This window comes from Solanum tuberosum, unplaced genomic scaffold (genome assembly GCF_000226075.1).
Source record: "Solanum tuberosum cultivar DM 1-3 516 R44 unplaced genomic scaffold, SolTub_3.0 scf00070, whole genome shotgun sequence".
Classification (NCBI taxonomy): domain Eukaryota; kingdom Viridiplantae; phylum Streptophyta; class Magnoliopsida; order Solanales; family Solanaceae; genus Solanum; species Solanum tuberosum.
The window spans coordinates 877,780-891,598 of NW_006238996.1; positions in this window are offsets into that span (position 1 = coordinate 877,780).

A 13,819-nucleotide genomic window follows, 5' to 3' on the forward strand; every position below is an offset into this window, starting at 1 on the left:
CTTTATATCCTTCATGAAAGATGTAGGTATATCTGTTAAGGTTGAAAATAATCCAGAATCATCACAAAATAAGTTTTGTACAAAAATATATAATCAAAACACTAACAGTTGAACATACAAGATTTCTAAATCAGAAATCTGGACATAACTTGTCCTATGTTGCATCTTATATTTCGAATCTATAACAACAAAATTAGATTTCTACATAAACATAAGAATTGTAGGTATATATATATGTTATCTTTCCTAATCATATTTATTCACTGAAAAACAGAACGAGATATGCTAAAAATACTAAACACTACTCAGCTCAAAAATAGATTTTGATTACTCACCAAAAGGTAGGGTGTGTCTCGACTTCTAGCTAAAAGGACCCAGGTTTTCTTGTGATTTTGTGAGTAATATGGATAGATAAAGTTCTCAAGGTTTCTTAGAGTTAAGGAAAACGAATTCTTATAGAGGAGGTGTGAAAATATATGTTACAAAAGTGATGTTTATCACTTAACAGATATAGCTGGAAGAAAGATTTGGCTGCCCAAAAAGTAAAAAGGTTGGCTGCCCAAACTGTATACATATATATACCTATATGTATATACCTCAGCTCCCTATCAAGTTATAGGTAATTATAATTAATATATTACATAAATACCCAATACAATCCCTTAAATTACCGCACAAGTTATGGTAGGCAAAATTTCAAATATAACTAAATTTCAAATTCCTAAAATGAGAATAAAACATACTAAAGTAATTAAGGAATGGTGTGTCAAAATGCGAATATCGGTTTTAGTATTTAAGGGTTTTACATGTTCTCAACAAAATAGTATTGAAACATTGACGAAGAATAAGAAGTAAGACACTTACGATAATGAAATTCACTCAGTTTTGATTAAGAACTGAAACTTAAGATCAAAACGTTGATCGATTATCCAAAGATAAGCAAAAGCAAGAAATCTATCATTTTTAGCGATAAAACTTGTCTCAAAACGTGAATCATATTTTAATAAAACCCTAAGTAACTATTTATAGTCCCAGAGATTAATCCTAATCGAAGTAGGAAAATGTTTGAGTTGCCTTCTTTCACGGGATGGTAGATGGCTCGTGTAGATGTTCATGGCCTGTTAATCCCTCTGTAATCTTCTTCTCTTGGGAAAATTTGTTTAACTTGCTCCCATCTTCTCATGAGCATCTTTACAAACCGTATAGGACACCACCGATCGTCCAACATCTCGTTCAATTATCCTTTTGATTGGAATTTGACTTGATTTAGTTTGAAACTTTACGGTCCCCTAACCTTGTCTTATAAGTCACCTCAGACTGTATAAGGTCTTGTTGTCTTGCACTTGGCTTCTCCTCTCACGGATCATGTTCACAACTAAGTTGACAACTCATATAGGGGTCCATGGTTCGTATAAGCTTCCATCCTCAGCCACTTAATTTGCAATTCCTGAATTTTCTCCTTCAACTAATTCCAAATATCTTTTCCTGCATATTACACCAAAAAGCATCATATCGACAAAAACATGCCTGGTTAATTGCAATAATCCTTTGTTTTGGGCATCGAATGAGCCATAAGCTCATGATACATCATACTACTTCCTCTTTCTCAAAATACTTGTAGTCCTTACTGAATATATTTGTCATTTTGAGCATAAGAAATCAAAGTATTTTGGCCTCTCTCATATCTCATAAACCAATCCAGAAAGGGGTTGATTAGAAAATCATGATAACTCATTGATTCATCTGGTATCTAAATATATGATTCGTTTCTTTCCATTTCATTTTTTATTTTCAGTTAAGTACAGATATAGATTAAACTGCCTTTCTTGGCACCAGATGTTTAGATGTGAGCTATACTCCGCGAGGAGCCAAACGGGCGTATGGCCTTGCCTTGCCATTTGACCTCTTTTCCCGTGACCGGCCATCATATTAGCAAATAAACGTATTCCTGAGCCGCCATCCAAGCGCGAATCATCCAATAGTATTTAACATCCAAAAAACTGCCAAAGTTTAAAACAAACATAATTATTTTCTGTTCTGTTTGTTCATATGTCCATTTGGAGAGCAAGTCTGTCTTCCCTTCTTTTATAAGTATACGAATTCTATCCTATCATGCACTTTTCTTTTCAAATATTTTGTAAACTCTACCCTCCAATTTATTTATGGTTCACTCTTAAATTCTTGAACTTATGTGTCATCTTCATGCTCAGATAACTCAAGAAGGTACAAAAGAAAATATTTTGGAGAATCGCATCACTCTTGGATGTTTACGTCTTCAGAGTTTCTGATTCTTCTACAACCCAAGATTCTCCTATTTATGTAGTAGGAATTGTGTGGGATTTAGTTCCCCAAAGTGCCAAAGCGACAGTGTATCCTCATCAATGTGGAGGATTTGAGTTCATGTGGAATAAAATAGCTAGAGATATAAATCTTGAGAGGCTGAGAGAGCCTCTATCTGAGAGTAAGGGAGGATGCATTATCTCACCTGAACTATGAGAGTAAGGAAGGGTGTGAGATTATGCCTCTACATATTTATATCTCTAGCTATTACTCCACATGAACTCAAATCCTCCATGTTGATGAGGATACATTGTAGATTTAGCACTTTTGGGAACTAAATCGCACACAACTCCTACTACATAAATAAGAGAATCTTGGGTTGTAGAAAAATCAGAAACTCTGAAGACGTAAACATCCAAGAGTGATGCGATTCTTTAAAATATTTTCTTTTGTACCTTCTTAAGTTCCCTGAGCCTGAAGATGACACATAAGTTTAAGAATTTAAGACTGAAACATAAATAAATTGGAGAGTAGAGTTTAGAAAATATTTGAAAATAAAAGTGCTTGATAGAACAAAACTCGTATACTTACAAAAGAAGAGAAGATTTCATTTGCTCTCCAAATGGACATATGAACAAACTAAACAAATAGTTTAGTTTGTTCATCTAGAAAAAAACTGTGGTTCACCGTTTGACAGTCACTTAGTGGTCCACTCTGCTTCGGCAAAATTGTTGGATTCGTAAACCTAATATATGATTCCCAGACACATATGTCCATTTAAGTAAAAAAAGATCTTCAATTTCCTTTTCTCATTCTTCCTTCTCTGGGGAAGAGGTTCCTCATCTTCAAATTAAACACTAAAGGAATTTCTTCTTTGACAAAAATATGTTTTCTCTCTTATGGAAGAGCGACTTTATTACGATCACCGACATTTTTTTTATTGATTCAACAATAAACTTCAGAAACTCAGACTCTTCAAGAATCTTCTTCTGATTCTTTCGAAGAGCATCCGTTGAAGATTCAAATTCTGACTCAGAATATGAGGTTGTATCAGTAAACTTTTTGTATTTGTTTGTTGTCCTACACATGCTTGAGTTAGAAGAAAAAACCTCATCTGTTGCATTCAACATTGGAACTGCTTTCTCCTCAATGATAAAAATATCAGGATCATTCTCCTCCTCCTCCTCCATAATGATAACAATATCAACATCACTCTTTGAAACAGAGCCATCCCCTGAATCTATCTTCCGTACCAGATTCAAAATACACAATTACTATTATCAATGAAAATTCACAAGAATATATGTATATTAAAGATGCTCTTCACAATAACAACACTAACTTGAATAAGAATTTTCTACCAAAAAATCAAGAATCAAAAGCTTTGAATTCTAAAAACTGTAAAAATAGAGTAATATAGTCTGATTAGTTTGAATAAATTAAATGCATAGACACACCTATATATAGAATGAGATTGAGTAGCAACATAAAAGAAACGTGATTTAGACAAGCCTTTTATACGTGAGAGAAAAAGAGATAGAGAGCAAACCAAAAACGTATGTAAACTGTGTGCATTTTGTGACACATTAGAATCTTCTAACAAATCACGATGATGTACAGTGTGAACATTAACTCTTCCAACTGCGTCACATGAATTTTCAAAATTTGCGTGTCTTCTTCAACAATGTTATTTTGGAAAAAACAAAAAAATGTTTTTTAATTCCATTTTAATTTAATTAGTGTGCAACTTTTTCAAAATTGTGGATCCACTTTAGCTACGCCCCTTAGTTTTAATTCATATCCTTTAGCTATAGCTTTATTACTTTGAATGCCTTTATTATTTGTGTAAATTTTGTAATTATTTTGAGTACAAAATTGATGGTCAATGAAGAAAATTACTTCAATTATAGACATGTTCATGTGCTCCCTCACATTAGGTATTAGAAAAAAATGAGATCGATGATTATAGACCACATATCCGAACGGATTTGGATTTGTTTACAACAAAGAGAAAGTAAATTAACAACAAAATTATTTAAAAATAATACTCTGCTCAACTTAGTGACAAAGGGTGTTCAAATTTTCTTAGAACCCGTTACAAAGGTGACTGAGTTAATATAGCGGATGGTATGTCGTGGATCAATTTTACTTACCACTGTCTTCTCAGTCAAGTTGTAACACCTCAGAACTTATTAGACCAGAACAATAGAAAATAGGTGAACCACGACAGGGTCCATCAACCTGTCTGTGGTTCACACCCAGTCCAAAAATGGTGGACCACAGGACTCTTCACGGGCCATGGACCACCACACTAGCTGTACTGTTGCTCGTGGGAGTGAGACAGAACCTTCCAGGCCCTTACGTCAGACCATGGAGCCCTCCACGGGCCGTGGTCTTGACGACGGATCGTGGGAGGCTCCATGGACATGAGCCAGCAGACCACCAGCCCAAGTGAAGGACCACGGTGGCCTTCACGGTCCATGGTCCTCCATACGGTCCGTGGTAGAGCTCGTATGCAGGACCCCCGAAACCAATAACCACTGCCAGCAGACCATTACCCAATCGATGGGCCGTGGTCCTATTGACGGTCCGTCACTGGCGACGTGGTTGGCCCCGACAACATTTAAGTTAGGGGTCATTTGGTCTTTTCCCCTATGCATAGGACACCTAAACTATGTCGTTTAACCCCTAAACTATGTAGTTTTGGTCAGTTTGAGCCTAGTAACTTAGTAAGAACTACCCTAAGTGTTTCATTCACCAAAAAATCATCAGACTTAGAGAAAAATGGGAAGAATCACATGATAGATTTCTCAATAACACACAACAAGGTTTCCCCGTGAATTTCGTCACCAGGTGTGTGGGATTTCACTAAGGGATTCCTTTCATCCACTAGGTCCCTAGAATTCAGTCAGACTTTGATTCCCTACATATTGTTTAGACCTAGGGTTTCTAGAACTTGAGAGAATTGTTGTGATTTAGCTGTTATAGTGTTCATAATCAGATTATCATGTTTTCGTAACATTGTTGCCTAGTTTCATGCATGAAATTCAGAACCCTAATTGTGTAGATTTGTTTAGTTCATGAATTACACTAGTTAGGTCAGATAACAGATATACATGCCTCAAATTTCGAATGTTTCACTACCAATACTTAAATGTTGCATTCTCAGTTAGCATGTCAGAACATTGAGCTAACCAGTATATTTCAGTTATGTTATATTGTACACATTTACAGTTGGGAGTAGACTTAACATCGAGTTGGACTGGGTTTCAGCGTACCCTCATAGTCCCAGAACTACATCCCCCCCGTATGTTTGTAAGTCCCCTCTGTGGGCATTATATTTAATGATCACGCCATTCATGCGTTTATACCCCTGGCAAGGTTTATTGGGTCCTCTCGATGGGGCATATACATCGGACTCCACGTTTAGCTCACGTGGTTTTATGTCGGTTAACAGTAGCTCCCATAGTCAGACTCTAGTGCATTTGACCAAGTTTTCAGTTATGCATCTCAGTATCCAGTCTCAGCATGTCATGTTAATAATCAGTATCTGGTCATTGCATTCACTTCAGTCTTTTTCAGTTATATTTAGTATTTACAATATTGTTCAGATCATGTCAATGCTCAGTTATGTTTTGGTTAAACTTATATATTTATTCAGTTATATTCTATATCGTGCATGCTCAGTACTATCCAAGTACTCACGCATACTATGCACTACATCCTTTCACGATATAGGTTCAGGTACTCAACATCCAATCACGCGTAGATCGGTTCCTGATCCATACTCAATAGTTTCAGTGGTGAGTCCTCATAGTTCGAGGACAATAGACATGTTATACCTTTTAGTCTTTTATTTCGATTTCAGTTTTTCTACTAGTTAGCTGGGGGCATGTCCCATCAACTCTAGTCAGTTAGAGGCTTTTTGAGACATCGCTTAGATTCAACTTTAGCTTTTGAGTGATTGTCTAGTATCACTAAGTTGTCAGATTTTATTTATATATTGAGATCATATTGGGTATTCCCCATATTCAGTTTTTCTCATGTTTTAAGTTTCTGCATAGTATCTTATGTTTAGTAGTTTAAGTATGCTTATGATATGCTAGCTCATGGTTAGCTTGGGGTCACTCATGATCCTAGGTCCCGTGTTTACGTCAATGGGATAGCCTCGGAGCGTGACAAACTTGGTATCATAACAATAGGTTTAAGAATCCTAGGATGTTTGAAAGCCACACTAAGTAGAGTCCTTCTCATGGATGTGAAGTGCACCACATCTAATGAGAAGGAGGCTATGACACATTTTAGGAAGAAACTTCACTCTCTTTGCTACTCTTATCGTGAGTGAGGTATGATCCAACTTCTCGTTTCTAATTTGTCATTATGCATTTTAGATCATGCCTCATCGTAGAGCTTACACAAGGAATGCTAATGCATACAATGCTGGTACAGTTCCTCCAGTTCTAGACCATGAGGTTTTGAAAGCAGAGTTTCAGAATGCTATCCAGCTTTTGGCTCAAAGTGTGGCCAATCAGAACAATTAGCAGGCCCTAGTTCCTACTAACACTAATGTTGGGTCAGCAATTGCCAGGGTTTGAGATTTTGTTAGGATGAATCCAACTTAGTTTCTAAGGTCGCAGATTGGTGAGGACTCACAAAACTTTATTAATGAGGTTAAGAATTTTTTTTGGGTGAAGCAAGTGACCGGAAATGATAGGGCAGAGTTGGCATCCTACCAGCTTAAGGATGTAGCTCACATTTGGTTTACTTAGTGGAAAGAAAACAGGGGTACAAATGCAACTCCTGTGACTTGGAAGTGTTTCACTAGACCTTTTCTGGACAGGTTCTTCTCAAGAGAGTTGAGTGATGCAAAGGCGCAGGAATTTATAAATTTGAGACAAGGTTCAATGTCAGTCCAAGAGTACAGACTTAAGTTCACCCAGATCTCCAGGTATGCTCTACATATGGTTGCCGATCCCAGGGAACAAATGAGTAAGTTCCTATTTGGGGTATTTGACTTGGTAAAGATAGAGTTCATAAATACTATGTTGTTAGAGGACATGAATAACTCTAGGCTCATAACTTATGCTCAGCAGGTTGAGGGAGATAAGCTTAGAGAACTAGCTAAGGACAACAAAAAGGCTAGACCAGGGAACTATGAGTACTCTCAGCAGAAATCGGGTGATGGAAATTGCTCACAATTTCAACAAAGGTCTTCAGCTCTAGCGGCTTCATCAGCTAGTGCTCCATCCACCAAGTTTTGACAAGATCATAAAAGTAGGGCATCATGCTCTAAATCTCAAGGGAGTGTTTCAGGTAACGAAACCTATCCAACTTGTCCAAAGTGTGGTAAGAACCATCCGGGCGAGTGTCTTGCATTAAAGGAAGGATGTTTTGGGTATGGTCAGTCTAGCCACAATTTGAGAGATTTCCCTTCTTCTATACAGGGACAGGGGCTTAAAACTAATAGGGCTCAGTCTATAGTTTCAGCAGCACCAGCAGGTCGCCCAACTCAACAGGGTACTTCATCTGGTACAAGTGGCGGTCAGCGCAATAACAAGTTGTATGCTCTCTAGGGTCACCAGGACCAGGAAGATTCTCCTGATATGGTCACTGGTAAGTTACGAGTCTTTCATTTAGATGCTTATGCCTTGTTAGATCCAAGGGCTACTCTGTCCTTTGTAACTCCGTATATAGCAGTGAACTTTGGTGTCAGTCCAGAAATCTCTCAGAACCCTTCTCAGTCTCTATTCCAGTTGGTGACCCAGTTATAGCTAGACAGGTATATAGAAATTGCCCTGTCACAGTCTCTCAGAAAATCACCTCGGCAGATCTTGTAGAGTTAGAAATGGTAGACTTTGATATCATTCTAGGCATTGATTGGTTACGTTCCTGTTATGCCTCAGTCGATTGTAGAACTAGGATCGTTCGTTTTGTGTTTCCAAGCAAACCAGTCTTAAAATGGAAAGGTAGTAGCTCAGTGCCTATGGGTCGTTTTATCTCTTACCTTAAGGCTAGAAAGATGATTTCCAAGGGGTATATCTATCATCTAGTTCGGGTTAAGAATTCCAGCTTCGAGACCCCAACTCTTGAGTCAGTCCCAGTAGTAAATGAGTTCCCTGAAGTGTTTCTAGAAGATTTTCCCAGAATTTCTCCCGATAGGGAAATCGTCTTCGTAATTGATCTCCTTCGAGATTCCCAGCCTATTTCGATTCCTCCTTACAGAATTGCTCCAACTTAGCTTAAGGAATTGAAAGAGAAGTTGAAAAACCTTCTAGATAAGGTCTTCATCAGACCCAAAATTTCCCCATGGGGTGCTCCAGTGTTATTCGTGAAAAAGAAAGATGGTTCTCTCATGATGTGCATTGACTGTCGGCATTTGAGCAAAGTCACAATCAAGAATAAGTACCCTATCCCCAGGATTGGTGACTTGTTCAACCAACTTCAGAGTGCTAGTAATTTTTTGAAAATAGCCTCAGATTCAGTTATCATCAGCTCAGAGTCAGAGATAGTGACATCCCGAAGACAACCTTCAGAAGTCAGTATGGTCATTATGAATTTGTAGTTATGTATTTTGTACTAACTAATGCTCCTGCAGATTTCATGGATTTGATGAACATGGTGTTCAAGCAGTATTTGGACTTGTTCATCATCGTCTTTATTGATGATATACTCATTTACTCTAGGAATGAGGAAAAACATGCAACTTTTCTAAGGGTCGTTCTGTAAACTCTCAAAGATCGCCAGTTGTTCTCTAAGTTTAGTAAATGTGAGATTTGGTTACAATCAGTTACTTTCCTTGGGCATATAGTGTCTAGCAAAGGGATCCGAGTAGATTCTCAAAAAATAAAGGCAGTGAAGCAATGGCCCAAACCCACATCTCTTACAGATATCAAGAGTTTCTTGGGTTTAGCTAGTTATTACAGAAGGTTTGTAGAAGGATTTTCATCCATAGCCTCTCCATTGACTAAGTTGACTCACAAAAAGTTTAAGTCTTAGTGGTCAAATGACTGTGAGAAGAGCTTCTTAGAATTGAAAACTAGGTTGACTATAACTCCTATTTTGACTCTACCATAGGGTTTAGACGGTTATGTGATCTATTGTGATGCATCCACAGTCGGCCTAGGTTGTTTGTTGATGCAGTGAGGTAAGGTTATAGCTTATGCTTGTAGAAATCTTAAGGTGCACAAGAAGAACTATCCAACTCATTACCTCGAGCTTGCAGCCGTAATATTCGCCCTAAAGATTTGGAGACATTACTTGTATTACGTAGATGTGTTCACAAACCATAAGAGCCTTCAGTATGTCTTCACCCAAAAGGAGTTGAATCTTCTCTAGAGGAGATGGCTTGAATTCCTCAAGGATTATGACATGAATGTGCTTTACCATCCTGGTAAGGCCAATGTAGTAGCTGATGCTCTTAGCAAACTATCTATGGGTAGTGTAGCACATTTTGATGAAAAAAGGAAGGAATTAGCAAAAGATGTTCACCGGCTTGCTCGCTTAGGAGTTTGCCTTATGAACATATGAGATGATGGTCTGACAGTTCATAATGGGTCAAAATCTTCATAGGTAGCAGAGGTTAAGGAAAAACAAGATAGTGATCCTATATTGCTTCAATCGAAGGGTGCAATTCATCAGCAAAAAGTTGAGGTTTTCTTCCAAGGAGGAGATGTTGTGTTTCGCTACCACGGTCGTTTATGTGTTCCTAAGTTGGGTGAATTGAGACATCAAATTCTTATAGAAGCCCATTACTCCAGGTATTCTATTCATCCAAGTACCACTAATATGTACCATGATCTATAGGAAGTCTTTCGGTGGAATAGCATGAAGAAGGATATAGCACATTTTGTGGCTAAGTGTCCTAATTGTAAGCAGGTTAAGGTAGAACACCATAAACCAGGAGGTATGACTCAAGAGATTAACAATCCTACATGGAAGTGGGAAGTGATAAACATGGACTTCATTACAGGTTTACCTCGTACTCGCAGACAACATAACTCCATTTGGGTGATAGTAGATAGAGTTACTAAGTCCGCTCACTTTTTGGTTGTGAAGACTACAGATTCATTGGAGGACTACGCAAAACTCTACATTAATGAGGTAGTAAGGTTGCATGGGGTTCCTTTGTCTATCATCTCAGAATAGAGGTCCTCAGTTTACCTCTCATTTCTAGAAATCGTTTCAGAAAGGTCTTGGTACCTAGTTTAATCTCAACATAACATTTCATCCATAGATGGATGGTCAGGCAGAACGTACCATTCAGACCTTAGAGGACATGTTGACAGATTGCATGATCGACTTCAAGGGTAGTTGGGATGATCACCTACCTCTCATAGAGTTTGCCTATGATAACAACTATTATTCCAGTATTTAGATGGCCCCTTATGAGGCATTATATGGGCGTAGATGCAGATCTCCGATTGGTTGGTTTGAAGTAGGTGTAGCAACATTGATTGGGATAGATTCAGTTCATGAAGTTTTGGAGGCAGTTCAACTCATCAGAGATAGACTTAAGACAACCCAAAGTCGTTAGAAATCCTATGCAGATGTGTGGAGAAGGGACTTAGAGTTTGAGGTTGATGATTGGGTTTTCCTTAAAGTGTCACCTATGAAGGGGTTGATGAGATTTGGCAAGAAAGAGAAGCTCAGTTCCAGATATGTAGGTCCTTGCATGATCTTGAAAAGGGTTGGTAAAGTTACTTATGAATTAGAGTTTCCAGCAGAACTAGCAACATTCCATCCAGTCTTTCATATTTCATTGTTGAAGAAGTGTGTGGGTGATCCAGCATCAATAGTACCAGTAGAAAGTGTGGCTATGAAGGATAGTCTCACTTATGAGGAGGTTCCCGTTGAAATTCTTGATCGTCAGGTTCTAAGGTTGAGAAATAAAAAAGTCACTTCAGTGAAGGCTATGTGGAGGAGTCAGTCCGTAGAGGGAGCTACTTGGGAAGCCGAAGCAGTCATGAAGGCCAAGTATCCTCATCTCTTTCCTTCCAATTCTGTTCCAGTCTCTAAGTTTACTCTTGCAAAAATTCAGTCTTAGTATCATGCTTTTCAAGTTAGTCTCTCATTTTCAGCGTATTTGCATGTTCTTGGAACTCAATTAAGTCAGAATCAGTTTCTAATACTTAATAGTAGGGTTTGCAGCTAGTTAGACTTCATTCAATGATGAATTTTTCCAAGGGGGAGATATTGTAACACCTCAGAACTTATCAGACCAGAGAAACATAAAATAGGTGAACCACGACAGGGTTCACGGGCCGTGAAAGGAACCACGGTCCGTCAACCTATCCGTGGTTCACACCCAGCCCAAGAATGGTGGACCACGGGACCCTTCATGGGCCATGGACCACCACACGAATCATACTAGTGCTCGTGGGAGTGAGACAGAACCTCCCAGGCCCTGATGTCAAACCAAAGATCCCTCCACGGGCCGTGGTCTTGACGACGGACCATGGGAGGGTCCGGGACCTGAGCCAATAGACCACCTGCCCAAGTGAAGGACCACGGTGGCCTTCACGGTCCTTGGTCCTCCACACGGTCCGTTGTAGGTCTCGTGGACAGGAACCTCGGAACCAATAGCCACTGCCAGCAGAACACAACCTAGTTGACGGGTCGTGGTCCTAGTGACGGTCCTTCACTGGCGCAGTGGTCGGTCCTAACAACATTCAAGTCAACAGTCGTTTGGTACTTTACCTTATGTGTAGGACACCTAAACTACGTCGTTTAACCTCTAAACTACGTAGTTTTGGTCAGTTTGAGCCTAGTAACTTAGTCAGAACTACCATAAGCATTTCATTAACCAAAAAATCATCAGACTTAGAGTAAAAAGAGAAGGATCAGATGATAGCTTTCTCAAGAACACGCAACAAGGTTTCTCCAGTTCCACCACCGAAATCCAAAGATTTCTCCGTGAATTTCGTCACTAGGTATGTGGAATTTCAATAGTGGATTCCTTTCGTCCACTAGGTCCCTAGAATTCACTCAAGTTCTTGATGGACATATTGTTTAGACCTAGGGATTCTAGAACTTGAGAGAATTATTGTGATTTAGCTGTTATAGTGTTCATAATCAGATTATCATGTTTTTGTAACATTTTTGTTTAGTTCCATGCATGAAATTCAAAACCCTAGTGTGTAGATTGGTTTAGTTCATGAACTACACTAGCTAGGTTAGATAACATATATATATGCCTCTGATTTCAAATGTTTCATTACCAGTATTTAAATATTGCATTCTCAGTTAGCATGTGAGAATATTGAGCTATCCAATAAATTTCAGTTATGTTATATTATACACATTTCCAGTTGGGAGTAGACTTAACATCGAGTTGGACTGGGTTTCAGCGTACCCTCATAGTCCCACAACTACGTGCCCCTGTAGGTTTGTAAGTCCCCTCTGTGGGCATTATATTTAGTGATCACGCCAGTCATACCTTTATACCCCTGGCAAGGTATATTGGGTCCTCTCGATGGGCGTATACATCAGACTCCACGTTTAGCTCACGTGGTTTTATGTCGGTTAACAGTAGCTCCCACAGTCAGACTCTAGTGCATTTGACCATGTTTTCAGTTATGCATCTTAGTATCCAGTCTCAACATGTCATGTTAATAATCAGTACTTGGTCATTACATTCACTTCAGTCTTTTTCAGTTATATTCAATATTTACATTATTGTTTAGATCATATCAATGCTTAGTTGTGTTTTGGTTCAGCTTATATATTTGTTCAGTTATATTCTATATCTTGTATGCTCAGTACATTCCAAGTACTGGCGCATACTCTGCGCTACATCCTTTCACGATGTAGGTTCAGGTACTTAGCATCCAGATCACGCGTCGATCGGTTTCCGATCCATACTTAGCAACTTTAGTGGTGAGTCCTCATAATTTAAGATCAATCTTAGAGAAAATTGATGCACCTTGCAATTGGTCAAAAAGATCATTTATTCGAGGCAAAGGGTACTTGTTTCAAATAGTGACCCTATTCAATTGCCGGTAATCTATATGCATTCTCATACTACAATTTTTTTTTCTTAACAAACAAAACGGGAGCACCCCATGGAGAAGCACTAGGGCGAATAAATCCCTTATCAAGAAGCTCTTGGATTTGAGCCTTAAGCTCACTTAATTCCGCCGAAGCCATGCGATATGGAGGGATAGAAATAAACTGGGTACCAGGTTCTAAATCAATGCAGAAGTCTATATCCCTATCTGGAGGCATACCAGGCAAGTCATTAGGAAATATTTCTCTAAATTTTGACACCACAGGAATAGACCCAATGGATGGAGCCTCAATCTCAACATCCCTAATATGAGCCAAATAAGCCAAACAACCCTTCCCTATCAATTTCTTAGCCCGAATGGAGGATATGATCTTAGCTTGCTTAGGCTTGTACACCCCTTCCCACTCTAATTTTTCCCTTCCCGGAATTTCTAGAGTTACAGTCTTAGTATTACAATTAAGCATAACATAATAGAGGGACAACTAAGTCATGCCTAAGATTATATCAAAATCAGTCATATCCAAAATCACCAAA